Genomic DNA, 22,691 nt, shown 5'->3' on the forward strand with positions numbered 1-22,691 from the left:
CGCTAAGGTTTGTTACATTCTTGGGCCTGGGGAGGCCATTTCTTCACCTTTCAAAGGATGCTAGAGACTCAGAGGACATAGAGTCTCTCTGAGAACCTTCTCATGTTTCTTAGCCAAAGAAATGTATTTTGAAGCCTTTCTTATCTTTTTTATTTACTTATATGATGCTTAAATTGAAAAATGAACACACTCAATTTCTCTAAAATTTGGTTTAGTTTGAAGTACTAGATGGTTGAATGTTCCACTTCTTAGACAAAGTATCAAGAGGATAAGCATGGTGACCGTTGGTGCCACTTTTAATGGTTTAGGAATGACTAGGCAAGACATGTCATCACACACACACACACACACACACACACACCTCAGAAGCAAACAACAGCATCCTTAACGAATTCAGGCCTTGATTATTCGCATTGGCTGCCAACCTCTACCAGCTGATCAATGCCTTGAGATACCTTAAATTGTGCAGATAAAATTACATTCTGTCTTTTTATTTAAAAGAAAAAAACTTGAAGGTATCATTAAAACTATGTTTAACCAAATTCTTCAGAGGAGAAAGAGCATAAATAATGAGATGGTCTTCAAGTTTGCGCCTTTCAAAGAAACAGCTCAGCTTTCCCACTCAGGCCAAGAGAAGCTACACCTCCCAGAACCAGGACAGCGCATGAAATGTTGACATCTGTTATCAACCCAATTAACTAGTTGCTGTTCAAATTGTGGTGAAAGTGCACAGAGACATCTTTTGTACTCTTATCAGTTGTTTAATAGAAGGCTGCCGGGCATCTGTATCCAGGCTTTGATCTAGTGTTCAGTCAGTTGTTGGCTCCAGCACAAGAGACTGTGGGGTACACAAAGCTGTCTGTGCAGACCCCGGGGAACAGGGGGCTGTTGATACAGTCAATATTTGCATGATGCAGTGATAATGCCGTCTTTATGCTATATTCGGGCTTCACCAAAACATGTAGAAAGCTCCCTTTTCAAGAGTGCACTGTCGTTTTTAGAAATTCTTTCCCCCTCTCAGGTTCAGAGGTGGCATATTTTCTTTCATCTTTCTGTTTCCCTTCCCGCTTTCAACATTTAACTACATATAAATGCATACAACGAGTCATATCTTTAAGGAGTTCAACTATTGTCGGAAATTTATGTAGAAAGGAATTTTGTTAAAGTTATCTCGCTGGTGATGTATTGAAATCTTACTGCCAAAACATTCTGTTTAGGTTTTATGTGCATTAAAAATATTTTAAAATTGAAGTTCTGGCCAGGTGATGATGAACACCTTTAATCCCAGCACTTGGGAGACAGAGGCAAGTGGATCTCTGAGTTTGAGGCCAGCCTGGTCTACAGAGTGAGTTCCAGAACAGGCAGGGCTACACAGAGAAACCCTGTCTCAAAAAAAAAAAAAATGGAAGTTTTATTTTAATATTCTATTCTCCAATTTTTAGCTAATTGGCTTATAAATGAAAAGCCCTGGTTGCTTTTTGTATAGTTTTAAAATCGATGTGTAGTAATTACACATTCATGAAGCACAGCGTCATAGTTGAATGCATGTGCGCAGCGATGGTGCGTTAGCGTTTATTGTTTCTGTACTGAGTAGCTTTGAACTCTTCTCCTCTAGTCTCCATAAAATCCGTGAGAAACTGTCACAAACTGTGTTGCCCCATACTGTGCTGTAAAGCATTAGGACTTTCCTATCGTGCTAGTTCTGGAAGGCTTTGCTCAGTCTCACTTTTATCTACCCTTCCTATCTTTATAAAAAGTTACAGCCTTGAAAAGTCAGTACTTTTCATTTACACAATGGAATACTACTCAGCAATTAAAAACAAGGAAATCATGAAATTTGCAGGCAAATGGCGGGATCTAGAAAAGATCATCCTGAGTGAGGTAATCCAGAAACAGAAAGACAAACACGATATATACTCACTTATAAGTGGATACTAGACATATAATATAGGATAAACCTGTAAAAATCTGTACACCTAAAAAGGCTGAACTAGAAGGAGAATCCTGGGTAAGATGATCAATCCTCGCTCAGAAAGACAAACAAGACAGACATTGGCAGAAGGAGAAAACAGGAAACAGGACAGGAGCCTGCCACAGAGGGCCTCTAAAAGATTCTACCCAGCATTGTATCAAAGCAGATACTGAGACTCATAAACAAACCTTGGGCAAAGTGCAGGTAATTTTAGGAAAGAAGCTGGAGGTAGTAAGACCTGGAGAGGACATGAGCTCCACAAGGAGAGCAACAGAACCAAAATATCTGGGCCCAGGAGTCTTTTCTGAGACTGATACTCCAACTGAGGACCATTCATGGAGATAACCTAGAACCACTACAGAGATGTAGGCCATGACAGTTCAGTGTCTAAGTGGGTTCCATAGTAATGGGAACAGGGACTGTCTCTGACATGAACTCAGTGGCTGGCTTTTGATCACCTCCCCCTGATGGGGGAGCACCCTTGTCAGGCCACGGAGGAGGACAATGTAGCCAGTCCTGATGATAGGCTAGGGTCAGAGGGAAGGGGAGGAGGCATAGGAAGATATGAGAGAAGAAGGGTGGAGTTGGGAGAGGAGGAGGGAGGGAGCTACAGCTGGGATACAAAGTGAATAAACTGTAATTGGTATAAAAAATAAAAATGTAATTTAAAAAGTGAGTACATTTTATTTGCGTGTACAAGCATGTACAAGCATGCACATGTGCACATGTCACAGTGTGTGTGTGAAGCTGAGGACACTTTGCAGAAGTTGGTTCTTTTCTTTTACTGTGTGGCTCCCAGGGTCTGAACTCGGCTCATCAGGCTTGAGGGCAAGCGCCATTACCAACTCAGCCATCCCACCAGCCCATCACTGCTGTTTTGATTCTAGTTTCTGTGTAGACCTAGTGCATTTAGGTCTATCTGAGGCTAGGGTATCTTCTGACGTCACTCAAAGGTTATACATAAGAACCATATTAATATTTGAACATAAGCAAGAGAAAGTTATGTGAAATTCCCATAGAAAGTGAAATTTTCTCTTTTATTTTTCATATTTAGAATTTTTAGCCTTTGCAATGATGATTTATATTCACGGGGTGATTTTATATCTAGCAATATTTCCAATCATATTTCCTGCTATCTTTCTTCAACTTATGTTTTCAGTGTAAGAACAGTAGCAGATAGTGATGGAAAGCTAAACTCACTTAAAGTCAATCAGCATTTATGGAGAAGCCTTCTGGGCCAAGCACTGTAATAGTTACGGAAGGAAGAAAACCAAAGAAGGCAGAAGGCATAGTTCTTACTCGGGAAGCATATCCTTTAGGATATGAGCACCATTCCATCAGAAAGCAGCTCACAGAAACACAGGGATTGAGAGACAATTCTTTCTGTGGGTATTCTGGTCAGATGAAAAGGGGATTGGTTCTTTGTGCTGGAGTTTGACAGGCTTAGAGGAAGTGGTGGCACAGGAAATGCTTTGTAAGGAACACTCAGGCGATGAAAATAACATGAGGAAAAGGGAACAAGCAGGACATTAGGAGAAACTCAAGTACTGAAACTTTATTATGGAGAAAATGGAGACAGGAAAGCCTGAAGAAGGTGGCAGGCAACTAGATTATATGGGACCTTGCAAATACTTTGGGACTTTATTTTAGAATAAATACTACAGCCTATACAGGAGAACACAGGAGCTCAAATCAAAACTGCCTAAGGTCTTTCCTTATGTAATCATTCTTCAACTTACATTCTTAGTATATGAACAGAAGTGGACAGTGATGAAAAGCCAGACTGGAATCTCATTTAAAGTCAATCAACATTTACGGAGAAGCCTTTCTAGTTGGAATGGCTGTTATCAATTTTCGAAAAATGACAAACGCTGATAGGGATGTGAGGAAAAGGGGACTTTCATATGCACTTGGTGGGAATACAGAAAACAAGATGGTGCTCCAGCAGGAAACTAAAGCTAATCTGGCCGCCCTCTCCTGGGCATACAGCCCGAAACTAAAGCTAACCTGGCCGCCCTCTCCTGGGCGTACAGCCCCAAACTAAAGCTAATCTACCCTCTCCTGGGCATACAGCCCCAAAGAGAGCTCGAGTGTGACAGCCGCATGCTTATGCTTGAGGTGTAAGCAACTAAGATGTAAACGCAACTCAGGCATCCACTGACAGTACACATGGTAAACGCACACAATGGGATATTCAATCACAAAGCAGTACAGAATAGTCTCATTGGCAGGAAAGCAGATTGAGCTAAAGGGTGTCGTGGTAAGCAACATAAGACAAACACAGAAAGACAAGTATCACGTGTTCCTTCTTCTGTAAACATTTTAAAATAAGTTAACCACAAAATTAAAGGATTGCTAGGGAATTGGGGTAACCGTATGGAGGTAGAATAGAAAGAGAAATAGACATTATGACTATACAGTCATGTTACAGTGAACACAAATAATGTGTGCGATTGTATTATACAACAAAAGAGGAAGACTGGCCAGACCTGTCATTTAGAAAGGCATTGTGACAACAGGATGGAGGGCAAGGTATAAGAAAGGGATTAGACTGGGAGACTGTAACAGAAGCTAAATAAATCTAACCGTTCTTAACCTTTTGAAAACCATAGTGCTTCTCCACATCAGCTCTTTATTGGAACCCTGGGTGGTTCACAGGTCTCTTGAGGTCACCTCTGGTTTCTTGAGAGGGCAAGTGTCAGATCCTCTTCATCAGGCAGTGAGGGTGAGTGATGCGTTAGCAGTGGGGATAGAACGCTTGTCCTGTAGAGTAGGTCTGAAAGGTTTTCAAAAGAAAAGCCTGAGGCTGGAAAGACAGGTTAGCCAATCAGCACTCAAGCACGAGGATCAGAACTCAATCCCTAGAATGCACATTTTTAAAAGCCAGATGTGGTGATGAATCTGACTGGGAGTCAGATGTGATGGTGTCTGTAATTCCAGCACTGGAAGCCGGATGTGATGGTGTCTGTAGTCCTAGAACCAGCAAGGCAGAGACCAAGCTCACTCTCAGAGCTTGCTGGCTAGCAAGACCAGCTGACTTGGTGTGTTACAGGCTCATAAACTCTTGACAGTTTTCAAAAGATGCAGCCCATTTTATCTTTTGACCTCCACATGCGTGTGCACACATGCACACATATACTCATATACACGGGTGCACTCCCTCACACACACACAAGATAAAGAAGAAAGAAAAAGGCTTGGAAGACTTTAATATGAGGAGTGAGGCATGGCAAAATGTCTGTGTCCATTGATTTTTTGTCACAACGACCAGTAACTGTCAAACTCAAAGGACTAAATATATATTTTGGCTCAGTTTCTGTTCTTGGTGGCTGTCTCTGTTGTTTGGGGGGGGGGGGGCATGTGGAAAGACAGAGCATCATGGCTGGAAGTATATAACAGAGCAAATCTGCTCAACCCATCTTTCTGGGAACCAATGAGAGATGAGTGCCAATGACTTAATTTCCTTTAATGGTCCACTCCATTGATTTCTTTCCACTGGGCTCTGCCACCTGAAGGTTCCACCACATTCTAATAATAACACAGGCTATGGACCGAGGCTTCAGCACATGAACCTGTGGGGGACATTTCGTAAAAACCATGAGCAAACTCCTAGATAAATCTTAGGATTTTAGCCAGGTAGACGGGAGCTTTCACCAAGACAAAGATGAAGAGGCAGTGAGACACAGCTGAGAGTGTTGGGGTACCAGTAGAGGATCCTGGCAGAGATGTCCATCAGGATCCAGACAGTCAAGGCACCTATGCTGAAAGCATTTTTCACTTCAGAACTTTGAGCCTGTAAGAAGAAAGTTATTGGTTGATTTTTCTCCACTGGGATCATACAGAGAGAGAAAGAAGCACAGGGGACACCAGCTTTGAAGGACCAGAGAAAAAGGAGTAAACAAAGGAGGCTGAGAGTCAGACATGGATGAGGGAAGTGAAAAATCTTGGAACCCAAAGGAAGAGTGAAGGCTAAGAAAGGTAAGGTCCCCCCGGTCAAGAACAAACGAGACATACTCTTAAGAGATTTCACTACCAGTGACAATTAGGCAGTTATCAAAGACTCCTATCAGAAGGGTTCAGTGGAATTTGGGTGGGCTGAATGTAGTGAGAATGCTACTGGCAGTCAAGGGGTAAGGAGAAGCTGAGAAAGTAGCTTTAGAATATTCTTTTGACATCGATTGTAATGAGTGACAGAGCTAAAAGAAAAACTGTAACCTTGGGGTATCAAGATACATTGTGTATCTTCAGTATGGGTAGAGACATATAGTTCTTACAATGGGCAGTCAACTTAAAATTTTTCTACTCTAGAGTGGTAATAGAGCCATGCATGTTCACTAGAAACCTTCCAGCTTTGACTTTTAACTTTTCCTTACAACATTACACATCAGGCCACCTCCTCAGCCACTGTTCTATCGCTGTGGAGAAACACTGTCACCAAGAAGACTCTTAGGAAATTAAGCCTTTAACTGGCAGCTTGCTTGGTTGCAGGTTAGTCCGCCATGACAGCAGGTGAGGCAGCATACACGGCGCAGAAGTAAGGGCAGCTGAGATCTCCATCCTGATCCACAGGCAGCGAGGGTGGGAGACGCTGAGGCTGGCGTGAGCTGTAAAATCTGAAAGCTCGCTCCCAGCGGCACACTTCCTCCAACAAGACCGTACCTCCTAATCCTTCTAATCCTCAAACTCTCTGGTGAGGAAGCATTCAAAAGAGGAGCCTATGGGGGCTGTTTTTAGTTAGACCACCACACGGCAGATACTCCACACTGGGCAGCTCTTTGCCCTACCACCACTGGGTGAACAAGCAATGCCCTACAGTACACCGTGTTACTAAGGTAAGATGTTTGATAGGTTAGGTCTACTAAATACATGTTTGGTGTTCAATGTTTTCTGTTCAAAATGGGTTTACTGAAATGTATACCAAGTCAAGAAGTATCTGTGTGCCTGATTGCCTTTCCTAAAAATGCTGTAAGCACTTATTTCTACAGTTGCATAAGACAAGGACACCGCATGAGGACATGCTTTTCAAGTTTTGTTAATCTAATGGGGAAAAGATTCTCTTTAATTTGCCACTGCTTGGGTTTTGAATGTGGTTTAACAGGCTATGACTCAGCTCCTCTAATCATTATGCCCGACAAATCAGAGTGCCTCTGCGGGGTGGTCATCATCCCTGGGTGAAGGCGTGCTCGTGGTATTCTGTGCATTCCCTGTCTGAAAGGTCTGGGTTACTCAGATCCATCCTTGTCCTTTTTCTTGCGATGGTTGCTTTGGGGATTGCTTAGCGCTTCGAGGCTGCTCTTCGTGAAAGCTCTCCACACTTCAGGAGGCAGGCGGCTCTCCTGATAGCCTGTGCTGTGCAGCCCTTTCGTGAACCCCCATCCTCCTACTTTGCCCATCAGGGAAACCCCTACGGAGCCCACCTTCAGGGGTGGAGCACTCAGTGCATCTAGTTCTGGTTTGAGTTTGTTCTTCCCCTTTGGTTTGTTCCTCATCAGTACCACATCCTGTGATGTTCTACTTTCCAGGGTTTTTTTTAGAGGTTTTAATCTGTTGATTGACTTATATTTTTAATAAGTTCAGAAACTTACTTTTTTTTTAAAAAAAAATCTGTCTCTTTGAAGGCTAGAACCAGGAATTAAAGCATGTTTTTGTCTGCTTTCTTGATCTACAGTTCCCTAAAAGGATATTGCTACAACAGTCTACAGATAATTTATATCCACCCAGAGGTGTACTCAGAAGGCAGGCAGGCGTGCAGCTGTGTGGTAACTCATTGTCCAGTGGCCACTCTGTACTCTTGAACTGTTTTCACGATGGAAATACCATCTGATTGGCGTATAGTCATGTATTTTGTAGGCTTTATTTTGAAGAAATAAATGTTGATATTCCACAGCACCAATTTAATATCCTTCTGCTATTGTCTCCCCATCAAATCATCGAGGTGGAAGCCTCAGATTTCTTTAAAACTGGGCTTCATCATGTGGTGTTTTGTGGAGGTTGGCTTGTGACAGGGCACATGTTTTGCTGTGAGCTCTCTCTTGCCAGGGGAATGACTTTGGCCAGCTGTGAGCATCCGTGGGTGGACTCTGAGGAGAGGAGATATATAGAGGCCCATGCACAGTGAGACTTCGCTTTTTGGATGGACATTGATCTTTGTGCTTCGACACTCGACTTCGCAGAGAGATGCGTTCCAGAGAACTGGGTCTTTTGGCTTTTGCTAACTTGTCCTGCTGATTCATGTTGCTGCTTGGTGGTGGCCTTTGGACTGGACTGCAGGTATCCTGATGATTGAGTTTGGTGATCTCCTAAGGACCCATTGACCCTAATCAGCAGGAGATAGATAAAAGAGGTCTACAGCCCTTTTCCCTCCTAATCCCCTATCTAAGGGGGGTGGCAGTTGGAAGAGAGATAAAGGTATTTAAGAACCCTAAATTAGGTAGGCTTGGTGAAAAATGTAAGTCTACACATCATTGTCTGTCTGTCTGTCTGTCTGTACTGTTTACTTATGACATCTTGGAGACTATTTTTTAAATTGGGTCATTTCTAATATTTTTTTTCTAAGTGTGGTATTTAATAACACTAATATCTAAAAATCATAAAAGAAGTTAGTCGTGTTTTGTTTTTGTTTTATTTTGAGTAGAGAAAGATAGTAGAAGATTTATTGTTTCTGCTATTTTCTAAAATGAACTTTTTATTAACGAAGTTATAATGTGGCCATATCAGACTCATTTTTCTATTCTGCTCCCCTAAGGAGAGACAGTCTGTTAGCAGCAAAGCCCTGGGACTCATCTAATGGCTGATACATTTCCTGAAGCTTAATATCATCTTGTTTGCCAACCGTGGCCTGTGAATCATAGGCTTTCAGCCGCGGCCCCCATCAACTTGTCATTTCTGTACTGGTCATGGGCTCTAGTTTCTCAGCCTCAAAAATTTAGAGCTAATCACATGAAAATGCTACAAAAATGGTCCCAAATGAAGGAAATGTTGAAAGTCCTAAACAATCACTGTCCTTTGAAATTGGCAGAGTGACGTCTATCATATTGCCTGCCAGTGCTGGACAGGACTGTAAAGGGCCTAACAGCATGGAACTTGGCTTCTTAATTTCTTCTTTTATTTACTCTTTTCATCTGGAAGTACAGTAGAATTACAACCTGTGAGACACAAGGACGAGGCAAACAATCACAGTGAAATTGTTCCACACCTCAATACCTCACACCTTAACAAAATATACTTCACAAATAGCAATACTTTACTCTCAGTTTCAGGACTCTTTAAAGTACGCTATCTTATTTAGAAGTGTTTGATGCTTGCTTTCTGCCCCCTTTTTTCCTTTTGGTCCCTATGTTTCTGAGCACTTTCCCCAGAAGAAAGGATGTTACTAAACAAACGAGGATAACTTAATTCTTTCTTGCCTGAGTTTGTAAGCTAATAAAATTTGCAGGCAAACAAGTTGGACTGTTTGCTAAATGCTGTTCATACTACTCAAAGGGAGGCAATTTGTACATAGCCATGACGTCTTTGATCCATGGTTCTTATATTTGAAACCAAGAGCTTAACCTGCTTATGACTGTGTATCGCAATTTCTGGGAGAATGGGAAAATCTCTGGACAAACAGGCCTGCTGGGCCAGAAATGTTGTTTACAATTTCATTTTTTGAAAGAAAACCTACCTCAGTGTCTGTCTTTATTTTGATTTAAATCAACAGTAATTTGTTAAGGCTTTAGAATGTAATTTAATCCTGTCCAGTTTCCAAGAAAGGGTGAACATACAATGAGATGAATTAACAAGGCAAACCAAAATCAAACCCTGCAGAGCGCTGGGCAGACCCAAGCTATGGATGTTGCAAACAGACCTCACCCTGCCTGGGAAACTCAACACCACGTGGTGGGAGGAAGAGCCTTGCTCCCTTGGGAAGTACAGGCATGAATAAGATGTCTCCCAAAGCATTACAAAGTTGATACTGTATTTTTTTTTTTTCTGGAACTTGAACAAACAATGAAACTACTCTGAAGACAGCTCTCCTGAACCCGTGTCTTGGCTAAAGGTCTGCCTGAGGATAACTGCTCCGTCTAATAGAAAAACATGGGATCTGAAACAATCCTGAGTCTTTCTTAGCTCAAACTAAGACATTCTCCCTTGAAGGGGCAGCTGTGTAACGTAAGGACACAGGGTCTGGAATAAGACAACCTCATTCAGCAACTAAGATTAGAACGTCATCTCTGTTTGCTAATGATGGCAGGTTCTGTTTTCTGGCTTTCATTTTTGGTTGTTGTTAGGAGCAGGCGTACTGGTTTGTTTTCATTTTTGTGTAATTCTGTTGTCTAGATTGCGAAGGTAGAAGGCATCTTCAGCGTGCCGTGGTAGCCGCAGGCTTCCCGTTCCCCATTGTATCTGCCTGCCTTACATTCTGTCCTGAGGACCTGGCTGGAAGCAGTGAGGCACCAACAGTGGCCCTGAGACCCACCCTCCATGAGTCCCTGCATGTACCTCACCTGCCAGGGGAGTACGCCCAGTATACATCACACCCTCTGTGAGGCCCTTCATGAAACGCTGTCACGAGCGCCTTCTCAGGTAAAGCACGCTGACTGTTCGAGAGAATGCTAGTTTTATGCCCATTTCTTGGATGTGGAGAGGACCACACAAGAGAAGCTGCAGATTAACAGGAGCAAAGCCTGTCTCCCAGGCTTCCAGCAAGGGACTCAGGTTATACACTTAATGTGCCGAAGGCATAGCACAACAAGATTCAGGTAGAGGATCTGGACACAGAGCTTTCAGATTCAGATTCCAGGTTTCCTCTTTGCTGACTGGATGGCCTTAGATGAGTTACTCTACCTCTCTCAACCGAGTTCATCACCTGCAAACTGGACTTTAATTCCTTAAAGATAAAATTGTACAGTCAGGTAGACAGACCAGCTGACTGCCACATTTTAAAAACTCAAACACTAGTATATTTTACTAATGTTCGGTGGAAAACCATGATGTTTGACTGTTATCTCAGATCAGTCAAAACCAGGACTAGGGCCAGCATTTAAAACACTGCTGCCATGGTGCTTTCTCAGAGCTTTGTTTGTTAACTCAGAGGAATGCTGAGGATGTGGTTCTGTCTCTCTCTATCCAGCATGGAGCCCCTCTTACAGTTCTGTTTGCTTTGATACCCTCTGGCAGCGTTTGAGGTCTGAGCATGTACACCCACATCTACCTTCCTGGAAAAGTGCTCTCTGAGCAGGGTAGACTGTGGGCCAGGGAATTGTCTAGGCTTTCTATTAATCTCTGAAGATGAGAGGGAATCTCTTCACAAATATGGAATGGGGTGGGGGGGCTTTTCTGTGGATGGCAAAGAATAAACAATGAGTTTATTTTTTTAATCCCGATTCTTTGAACCCTCCTGTGTGCAGTCCTCAGCAATAACTTAGCCCTTGTAGTCCTCTCTGAAGGATTTAAATGGAATGACCTTAATTCTTCCTTTGTTTGCACTCTCTCTTCTAAGAAGCTGCAGTGAAGACCAAGGCAAACAGTAGGTTAACAGTGGTACCTTTTATATGGTGGATTCGTTTCTAAAATATGCTGAAAGGAAACAAAACCAAAAGGGGGAGAAAGATGTGGAGCAGGAGTGAGGCAGAGGCTTCTGTTGGGGAGCTTGAAACAGCTTGTCCCTTCTGGTGGTCACAGAGACCAAGCTTCTGGTACAGTGGTTTCTTTGTGTGAAGGCTTTGCCAGGCTAGAATTTATGGTATTAGGCAGGTGACTGGTAAGTGTGTCTCAGCAAATATTATTTCGCTGCCTAATTTGGGGCTAAGAGGAGAGTTATGCTGGGGATGTATTCAGAAAACATTTGATCATGGCTCATCTGCCACTCAGTATATCCATCAAGTGGCTGCCAGTCTGCACATCAGAATTCCGGGGATGCTGTCATGTGCAGTCATTAAGAGGGGCATAGCTTCTTAGAATCTCCTTCAGCTCCTCTGGCTTTAAAGGAATTTACAGGGAAACTTCCAAGACATCTTAGCTATATCCAAATGAAAGCCAAAGCATTATAGTCTGGCAGGGCTGAAAGTGTGTCTCTGGAAGGGGAAAAAAAAATTGTACGGAGCTACAGAGGAAACCGTCTGGGCATTAGCTTCTATTTCCTTTAAGGGATGGGAGAGTGGTCCTGAGATTGTTCCATTCGATTTAAAGTTAAATACAAATGTGAAAGGCTGGGATACGTTAATAAGACAATCCACCTGCTTATAATAATAGGATAATTCACATCCTCATTGTCAGAGCAGTAAGGCTCCCAACCAGGTCAGTCATTAAACTCAATGTGCCTCATTCCTTGGTGCCATTTCACGTAGATTCTCAGCAGCACTTATCTGCCCCTCTTTTCCACCGTGCACCTATCTTGCAAATTTAGCTCCATTAGGTGGATACTTGCATCATTACGAAGCCCAATTCCATCATTTTCAAAGTGCCAAGCCATTTAAATACAGCACAGCCCTTGGCCATATTTAGTCTAAACATTTACACATATCCAAGCTCATTCATATCTTTTTAAATAGGATGCGGGGCTTATTTTTAAATCACCACCCCATTCATGCTCCATAAAAGCATCAAGAGACACCATCCATGGGATTTAAATTATGGTCCTCAGGTGCTGCTTCCAATTCCTGGCATTGCCATTAAATCCTAGCTCCACTATAATTTGCTGTGCAACAGTCTCATGCCAAGGCTGAGAAGGTAAGACAGAAACAGCCATTCCTATCTCTCCAAGAACTGTAATGCATGCAGTGCTTGCTCCCTAGCTCCTGCCTTCTCTGTATATACTGAACACCAGGTGCTTCTTCGACAAGGTCCCCCAGCAAAGTAACATCTAGAAGACGTTAGGGTGTTTGAAATGGGTGCTTATCGAAATGTGAGCCACGAGCCACCTCTTCCCCTGTACCGATTAGATGTGCATTTATTGAGGAGGCACCAGTTACCATAATGAGCCTTTCTGTGACTTGAGCGTTGTGTCTCACACTGCAGCTTCTCAGCAGTCCGGGATAGCCGAGTATTTCCTCACTCGCTGTGTACCTGGTGCCTGCTCTCCAAATTTCCCTCTCCTTCTGTCAGCACACTCTTCTGTTAGGTCTCTTGTCTTTGACTCATAGGACAAGGTTCCCCGGAGAAACCAACCATGAACGCACTAGCTACCCCTCCTGAGCAGAGACTGGCACCGTGGCGTCCCCCTCCTCTGTTTTAAAGGCTGCGGATCAAACTGCTTCTTACGCTTTTTACTTAACAAAGCAGACACCTACTCCCCTCTTGGCTTAAAGCTACCTTGTCGCCCTATGTACTGGGAAAAAGAAAGAGAGAGAGAAAAAGAAAAGCCAATGTAGATGGGCCTTCAGGAGAGTGTGTGTAGACTCCTCAAATGATCACAACCGTGTGATTGTCCTGGGTACACTTCTTTGATAGGCTGCCATTTGTCCCCACTCACCTAGAGAGCTTGTGGATAGCCTAAGAGGTTTGTGTGTGTGCGTGCGTGTGTGTGTTTTAACAAATTTCCCCAAGTTGCCATGGGGAGAGAATAGCGAGAAAGCTCTTCAAAAAAGAAAATTATTTTCACAGCAGCATGACAAGAAAAACACCTGTGCAACAGATACCTCTGAAGGTCGCCTGCAATCTGAACTAATTGGGAGGGAAGGGGAGAGCTCTCCCTTTGCTCACCTCCTGTAATGGGCCTTGGAGAAGTGATCGGTAGCCAAACACTTCCTGCAATGAGTGGTTTGGACACTCCAAGCAGAAGACAAGACTTCTCCAAGCTGCTTCTGGCTCGTGTCACTGAGAGAGGTCGCCATTTGCCTTCTTTCACTTGCCACTTCTGATCACTGGGTCGATTCTGGACCAAAAGTTATCTTCTGTCACGAGGGCATGAATCTCCCCCCACTCCCACGGGTTAATAAGAAGAGGGAGCTGGAGGCAAGAAGCTGATCTCGCATCCTCAAGATCACAGTCAAAAAACAGTGCTTATAGGCTCTGACCGAAAATCAGCGCCAATCTGGGTGAAGGCACTACATTAAGCCAATAACAGACAACAAGCCTGCGAATGTTTAGCATGGTGATGCAATCGGCCGAAGCCCCTCCGCTGTGAGGAGGACGGGAGCGTGAGCCCAGGAGTGCTGGCACTGCTCTTTGAAGTGTGTCTGTTGTGATTGCTAGCTGCTTTCCACAGATCCTTGCTGAATATTATGCCATTAAACAGTGTGAAAGAAAATCAAAATATATGTTTACTGGGTACTAAATAGTAAGTGCCTTTCAAATGCTCTTTAATGGACGGACTTTAAAGTCATTGTGGAGCACCCTCACAACCCAAGAGCAGCGTGCTCCTCTCTGTAAGCCACCTCGAGGGGCTAGAGGAGTGCTGGCTGTGAATTGCAAACGCCCCTGCAACTCTGGTCCCATAAAGGCGCCTCTAGAGAGTGGAAATACTTTCAGCCTTGCATATTGGCCTACAGTTCTAATAGAAAAATTGGTGATCTCTCAGCCATGTTTTCTCAGAAATGGAATGACAGTCAATGTGCAGTTTAACATAAAAGACAGACTTACTTCCTCAGGGAACCAGGAAGAGAGTGTGTGTTTGCAGAGGTTACACGAGTCTACGTGCTTCGTAAGGGGCTAACCGTGACAAAATACTGGTGGTGTTAAATACAGAAATGATCAAATATATTTACACATTAAGGGAAGCTTCAGAACTTCTCTAAACACAGGCACTAAAGGTGCTATGACTCTTAGCAGCTGTAAGTCATAGGGAACCCAGGACCAAAGTGAAACAACTGTGGACTTCGGTGTCTGACAGAAGGATGATCATAAATCATTAGCAGAAGGAAATAGGCGGTGTCCCAGTTGAAGTTAAGGAATAAATGAATAACTAGCAAGGAAAGCATAGAATTGAATCCATAGCTCATATCTTCTTTGGGGAAAACTCAAGTGTTAATAGTAAAACTTTAAGGATGCCATCAAGTAGTAGAAAAATGAATAGGAGTATCCTTTATATTTTTTGGTGAAAAAAAAATGAAAACAAAAGCCACAAATATAAAAGAAAATACTACTAAAACTGCATTACAATCAGATCTTTGGCCTAGAAGGAAATCAAGATATTAAAAAGTCAGATGACAAATTGGGAAAAGTATTTGCAACTCATAATCAAAATGTACAATTTTCAAAATATAAAAATTAACACCCCTCAAGAATTAAGAATTAAATACCTATTAAAAAGATTAACAGAAATAACTTGATTCCACAGGACAGAAAGTGACATTTGGCATCAGTAACAGCAGAACTTAAATAATGATGCAATACCATTTCTTGCTATCAGATCAGCAAAATTGCAAATATCTATTATATTCCTTGTTGGTAAGGAATGGAAAAACAAGCACTTTCTACGCTGTTGATGGGAGTGTGAATTGGAATGAAGCTCCACAGAAGGGAATTTAACAATTTTCATCAAAATTACAAATGCAAATACACTCTCTAACCTAGAAATTTCAGTTCCGGGATTTTATCTTTCACATATTTTTGCATATATAAGACACAAAAATCACACGTGTTTATTTGTAAAAGGAAAATATGGGGAACAGCACAAATGGCCATTGATAGGGATTAACTAAGCGAATCCCAGCGCACGAGTACTGCGGAATACTATGCTATTGTAGACAGAAGACAGGGAAAGATGGGGTGGTTCGGAACACCTGGAATCCCAGCACTCAGAGAGGCAGAGGCAGGCGGATCTCTGTGAGTTCAAGGCCAGCCTGGTCTACAAAGGGAGTATAGGACAGCCAAGGCTACACAGAGAAACCCTGTGTGGAAAAAAAACAACCAACCAACCTACCAAACAAACAAAAAAGAAGACAGGTAAGCAGAAAGATGGATGTGTTCTGGTGCAAAATTACAATTAAGCATGTTACTGAGAAGAAGCACACAGCCACGTGACTAGTATGATGCCAAGTGCATGAAAAACAAAACAAAGCGTCTCTGTTAGCGTTTTCAAGTCTTACCTAAGGAAAGTCAGGGAACCTACACAAACAAACAGATGAACAAACAAACAAAAAAAACCTAAAGCAATTTTTATACATGAAGTAAGGGAAAACTGCATGGGCATGTTTTAGACAGGGAAAAAAATATTTTCACAGGAAACTTTTTTATCCTTTCTATTTTCAAATAATGTTTTTACCAAATGTTACCTGCTTAAAACTTTTCAGCATTCAGTTAATTAAATGAAATAGCTAAATAAAAAATATGTCATTCTAAATTTTAGAAAATGTTTATAGTGAAAAATTATACTATTACTAACGCAAGCAATTACTTTGTAGGAAGGATGTGTGTCTAATGAAGCTGTGATGGGGTGATTTAGTGCGGTGTTTACAGGAGCCATCATTAATTATCCTAAGGTATGAGTCATAATTTATGGGTGTTACATACTTCCATTTCCTAATTCTAAAAATCAGAAAAATTGGTAAATAGAGACAGGATTGTACCTATATTACTTGTCTTCAAAAATACTTCAATCACTTGAATAAAAATCCTTTGTAGTTAGCTCTCCAATTAAAAAAGGAAACAATCTTTACAGTCCCAAAGTAGAATTTGACCACGACACTATATAACCACCCAAGGACAATTTAACCAACACGTAATTCTGGCTCAGTCCTGATGTCTAGCGTGATATCTCCAGGTTAAACTGAACATAAGGTTAAAATAGTACAGCCTCCAGAGTCCAAGAGTCCATGTGACAACTGTATAGTTAAAAACTATATTTATTCTAAATTGCAAAATGGTGGCTATTGTATGTGATGTTTAAGTTGCAGTGATTGTTCTAGTAATAAATGTAATACCAAGTACATTTTTCATAGACTACTGAGTTCATCATTAGTGCCATTTTGCCTCTTTATAATAATGTGCACTTCCCTTTAGAAAAAGCTTGGTTATTTCTTTGGTTGGGCCTATTTGCTCCTTTTTTATGTGAGATTTTTCAATACTATGAAATGATGCAGAGCAAAAAAGGTCCATCCACTTCACTTGTGTTGCCTCCTGCGTTACCTAAACCACAACAGAACAATGACAGACAACAGAGCCTTTCTCCTCTCTAACAATTCAGTCACCATGACAACCAGCAGAAGAACGTTGGGCCAGAAAAAAGCATTGAGCTTGAGGGACTAGACTAATCAAAAAATGGAATAACATGGCAACAATTACACTGATGAGTGAGAGGAGCCACAGCGGCATTGAGGCACCTATGGCACCGCGGACTCGATGCATTCAGCGTTCCGTGTTTAGTGTCTTGTGTTTTTGAGAGCAGGTAAATAGATAAGATCGAATTGTGTAACAGAATGTCACTGCTCTAGTTAAATAGAAAATTCCTTTCCTTTCGCAGTGCTACTTCAGGCGCATTGAAGAGGGTTTAGGGAAGATGAGGTTTTGAAGTGAAATGTGTAATAGATACAATATGAGTGCCACAAGGCAACGTTATTTAGTTTTAAAAAAGTAAACTTGGGTATATACGTCCCTCTCCCTTTTTCAAATATATAGGCACAAATAAAAGGAAAATGCTGTGGGCCAGAAGCTAACACGAGCTTAAAAACCCTCCTTTAGGTCAGCAATGTATGGGATTCGCACCCCTTAGGCACAGTCCGCGGTCTATTGATTTCTGTAGACAAAAGCAGACATTATCATCTTCCCTGGACTAGCTCTAACGTCTGGAGAAAGTTAATCAGACGGGGCCATGACTGGCTGTTTGGTGCCTGGATGACACGGGGGCACTGTCCCCACCTCCCACTCCCACAGCTGCCTCGGTTTACCCCTTCAGAATGCTTTCCCCGCTTTTGGGGGGTTTAGTGCAGAGCACGCATTTGCTTCTTCTCAGTGGCATTTCTGTTGGCATCTTATTGACTGCAAACGATGGCAGCTGAGCCGTGAGCAGGTTTCGTACACGCCGAATTCTGCCTCAAGTTATCTTATTTTTTCTCACTGGTTTCTTACGTTTTGTCCATTTAGTGGCCGTGTATGTGCGCGCATGTGTACGCACATGGATGGGTACATGCGCAGCATTCAAGCATTGCTCTCCTTCCCCCACAGGGTCCCAGGCATTGAACCCAGGTCCTCGGGCTTGGCAAACAGGCCCTTTAACCCACTGAACCACCTCACAGGCCCCCTTTTCTCATTTCTTTGTACGTTGCGCTTCATTAATTCGGTGGGCATTTTAGTGAATCACATCATCTGGTTTTTAACAAAAGGCCTTCCAAAGGCGAATTTTTCTTTCTGTCTCTTCAACAGAAATATTTAGTTAAAATAGTTTTATTAATGATAAATGCAACTGATAACCTCATCTCAATAAGTTAGAAAAGGGGCGTTGAAGGTAGGAAGTACAGTCCTACCTCCTCACTGGAGCTGAGGAGGAGTGAGGCCTAGCACTGTCAGTTGCCCATTGGGAATTCGTGTGTTCAGCTGGAGCTGTATGCCTGTAGTCTGCGGGCTGTGAGCTGGTCCTACCCCGCCCTTGGCCATTATCACTTGTTACTAAGTCTGTTGTAGTTTGCTTTCTTATTCTAGTTATTGTTACTTCCTGTGACTCTGTTTATGGAATGGGATTTTTTTTTTCCTTTATGTCGTCATTTTAAAAAATGTGAGGACAGGCACCAGGAAGAGACAACAAACTGAGGTGGCTTAGGCCCCATTAAAAATGTTTGTTGTTGATAAGATTTCTATATGAATGAGTGAATGGTTTTCTTTGTTTTGATATTGATCTAAGACCAAAATCTTTGGGCTAGAAATCTCTTATTAGGATGATGAGATTGGAACCACGGGTTCTCAACCTGTGGATCGTGACTGCTTTGGAGGTCACATATAGATATTTACATTACGGTCCATAACAGTAGCCAATTTACAGTTGTGAAGTAGCAACAGAATAATTTTCTGCTTGGGGTCACCACGACATGAAGAACTGTATTAAAGGGTCACAGCTTTAGGAAGGTTGAAAGTGCCCTAACTGATTTTTCCTGGATTAGTTTTCCTTGAGTGATGAGCAGCATGGAAGAATGGTGCCGATGGCTTCTCAAATGTGCAGCTTTCCACAGTTCCTCCATTTCTCAAAACAAGTCTGCAGCAAGCTATACAAGACGGAGTTCAAATAAAACAAACTCATCAGTGCAAGCTAGAAGACACACACACACACACACACCAGGAAGTGGTCAGTGAGAAAAAAAGCATCATCAAGAAATCCTGACAAGGGTGGGCAAGATGGTGGCTGCCACCAGCCTGACTCATAGTCTTCGATCCACTTGTGGAAGGAGAGAACACAGTCCCATTACATTAGCTAGTCATCCTCCGAGTGTACACCTGTACTCTGAGGCGTGTGCATGTACATACACACACACACACACACACACACACACTAAATCAATAAATATAATTGAGTTTTTAGAAGAATTAAGCTTTGAAAAGAGAATGTCTACTTCTGAGTTCCAGATGCTGGGCAGGGAGAAGCTGCGGATCACATGGCCCTCCTTGACTTCAAGGAAGCCATGCTGGCTCTCTTTTCCTGGCCTTTGCTCCTTCAGGGGGGCCTTTGCCCTAGGAAGCTAGTCTGGGAGGTGGTCAGTGCAAAGCCACAGGAAGCTGACTTCACAAGACTGGGGAACAAATTGGGGAACAAGCCTTCCTTGTGGAGCATCTGTCCTTCTGCCTTTGGATGATGCCCATTCTGAGCCATGAGAGGAAGGGTGAAGTTGAGGGAAAGGGAGGAGAGGCACACAGAGGAGACCTAAGTGCCTCAAAGAGCTACCCTGGCTTCTTGGGAAATACCATTAAGAAAAGGGCTTGAATCTGCCTGAAATGTTTGTTCATCCTAGAGTTCTTCTTACTTGCATGGCAGAGAGCTGGTGACGGGATACCAGAAAAAGGCTTCTTAGGTGCAGTGAGCCTGCCTCCCTGAAGAATCCCTGAAGGGGAGTTGCTGTCAGGAGTTTAATTCAAAATACAAATGAAAAACAAGAGTCTTCTATGAGATCTTTGTGCAAAGGTGAGAAAGCAGCTAAATCATCCTCGGAGGAGATAAACAATGATATCTTGAGTAGATCTACACTTTACAAGAGCCAAGTTCTTTTATTTTAGATAACATAAGCATAGCCATTCTTTCCAAACTGCCTCTGATACTTTATTTTACTGAGAAGAAAATCTGCTTATCAGTTTTAACACCCTCCTCTGGGTTACCATATAAAAGGCCACAGGAATTGGAAAAAAATTTATCTTTTAAATATTTCTATTATGCTCAGTGACAGTTGCTGTCACCACTAAGGACTTTCCTAGTATGTTTTTTCCCCTATGGATGAAGTGGGAATCAAGAAGGACTTTTCAATCTGCCTCAGGAGACTAGTACGGGCGTGCAAACACTGAGCCCGGCATTGCCTTGAGCTCTGAAAATGCTTTAGGGAACCAGTGGCTCCGTGCTTGTGCATCAAGACAAGGGTCATTACATTCCAGGAGAGTCACTGCAGGATGAGGAGTTGGATGAGGCTCCCAAACTGAGTTCTTCCTCTTTTATTTCCCTGCAGTGGCCTCACACATTCCAGAATATGTCTGAGACGAAGAGGCTCACCAAGAGCTTGGGCATGGGAAGAAAATTAGTGAGTTAAACTGCCCCCATCCACATCTTCATTGTAGGATAAAAAAGATGCCCAGTGACAGGTGTCTTCACTGTGCAACAAACAGCTCTGTTCCTGTCATTGCCCATGCTCTCCTCCTGCCTCAACTCGTACAGCAATCCACCATTCATTCATTCTTTCATTCATTCATCGCGTTATCAGTGGCTGCGTGCTATAGGCTGGCAGTCACCTAAAGATGCTGAAGGCTAGTAAAGAAAAGCTACGGTTTCTATACAGAACATAGAAAACTAAGCAGTGACAGTGCTAAGAAGACGTGAAAAAATTAGGCTGGGGGAAGGGAAAGCCATTTGAAAGTCCGCTTTCCTCTGCAGCCCTGCTGCATCTCTCGACTACCGCGCATCTCTGATCTGTACCCTTGCTTGGTCTACAGGCGCGAGTTGCAGCTTGCCACATTTCAGCTGGGTGATCACAGACATACTGTCTAACCTCTGCAGCCCCGACCCTTCATGTCTATTGAGAGTTCTAACATCAAGTCCCTAATTATGCTATGCAGCCTCCATGAGACGGTGTGTGGGAAGCTTCTAATAGTAACTGGCGCATGGTAACTGCTTGGTGAATATACAATGTCACTGTCTCCACGGTGGCTTTCTCCCATCCTCAGGGGCCTCAGGGGCTATTTGATGTCATGTGACATTGGTGTCTCTTTATGTCTTTCCCTGGCATGTTTGGCTCCTTGGACTGTGAGAGGGTTTTTTGTTGTTGTTGTTGTTGTTGTTCATTTGTTTTTTGTTGTTGTTGTTTTGCTCTGACATAAGGTAAGATTGTCTGTTTCCAAGAACAGGATGACAAGCTGACCTGCTCAGAAGCATAGGCATGACCTCCCACAATGTCCAGCAGTAGAAAGGAGAACTTTAATGCAAGGAAAAGGGCCTAAATCTGTAATTAACAAACAGACATGATGAAGTATCTGAGGAAAATCATGTTTCCTTTCCTCAAGCCATTGCCCAAGGCTTTTGCCTGCACCTTCCGTGGCAGAGAACAGCGAAGATGGATGAGCTGAGAAGAAAGGGCTCAAAGGAAGGACTCTGAAGATTTCGGTGCTAGCAATCTCTGGCTCCTGAGACTCTATCATGACAAAGGTGTAGGGATGTCCTCCCCTTCTGTTAAACTGGAGACCACATGGAGAAAATGGCGTGGCTTTAATTACCCCATGACCTTAGTGTCTGTCGAAGCAAGGAAAATAAATGTTCATTCACTATCACAGAGCAACTGAGTTGATGTAAGGGACACCAAAGCTTTGGTTTTGTTACTTCAGAATTTATACTACATTTCAAAAGGACTGGAAAAAAAACGTATGTCAGCTATAATGTAGAATCATGTGTTTTCTGGGTAGTTTTTACAGGTTTGTGTATTAATAAAATAACAACCCTCTTTTATCAAGAAAAGAGTTTTGTCACTATGCTTTCTAGGCTCAGGAGTGACACGCAAGTGTTGCAACCTTAGAAAATGTGACATGATGATGGTGGTGACATCCTTGCTGTCATCCTCTTGTGTTCAAGCATAGAAGAGAGTATTGGTAATATGCGCATGACAGCACTCTGTCCAGAGGGTGCCAGCACTTTTCAATCTTATTCAGTCTTTCTAGTGGAGGCTGGTGTAACAGTTCCAATGGACACGGAATCGTAGTTGCTTGAGGACCTGCATGCTGCTTTACAGTCAAAGTAAGCTTTGTTTCCTCAGCTCAGAGCAACTGACCCCACACTTCTTGGACACGCCCTAAATGCTGATAGGATCCATATAAGCCCAGCTGCCTTGGCTTGAGTTTCCAGGCAATGTCATTCTCATTGGCCTGAGAGAGTTCAATCTCCACGTCCCTTGCTGAGACATAGTAACGGTTGTTCAGTAGCAGCCTATTTGCTCTTTGCAATTCTACTATAGTTTGTGAACTATGTTGCTTCACATGCATCTTTGATGTTATTAGAAATGTTATGAATCACAGAGGGGCATGTTCAAGCCAATGGTTCCCTTTGAGATACCACAGGTTATTTTGAAAAATAAGAAAAAGCATGCTACGTCATGGCCCCATCAGCTCCACAGAGAAAGATGAGCAT

This window comes from Meriones unguiculatus, chromosome 7, assembly GCF_030254825.1.
Source record: "Meriones unguiculatus strain TT.TT164.6M chromosome 7, Bangor_MerUng_6.1, whole genome shotgun sequence".
NCBI classification, from domain to species: Eukaryota; Metazoa; Chordata; class Mammalia; order Rodentia; family Muridae; genus Meriones; species Meriones unguiculatus.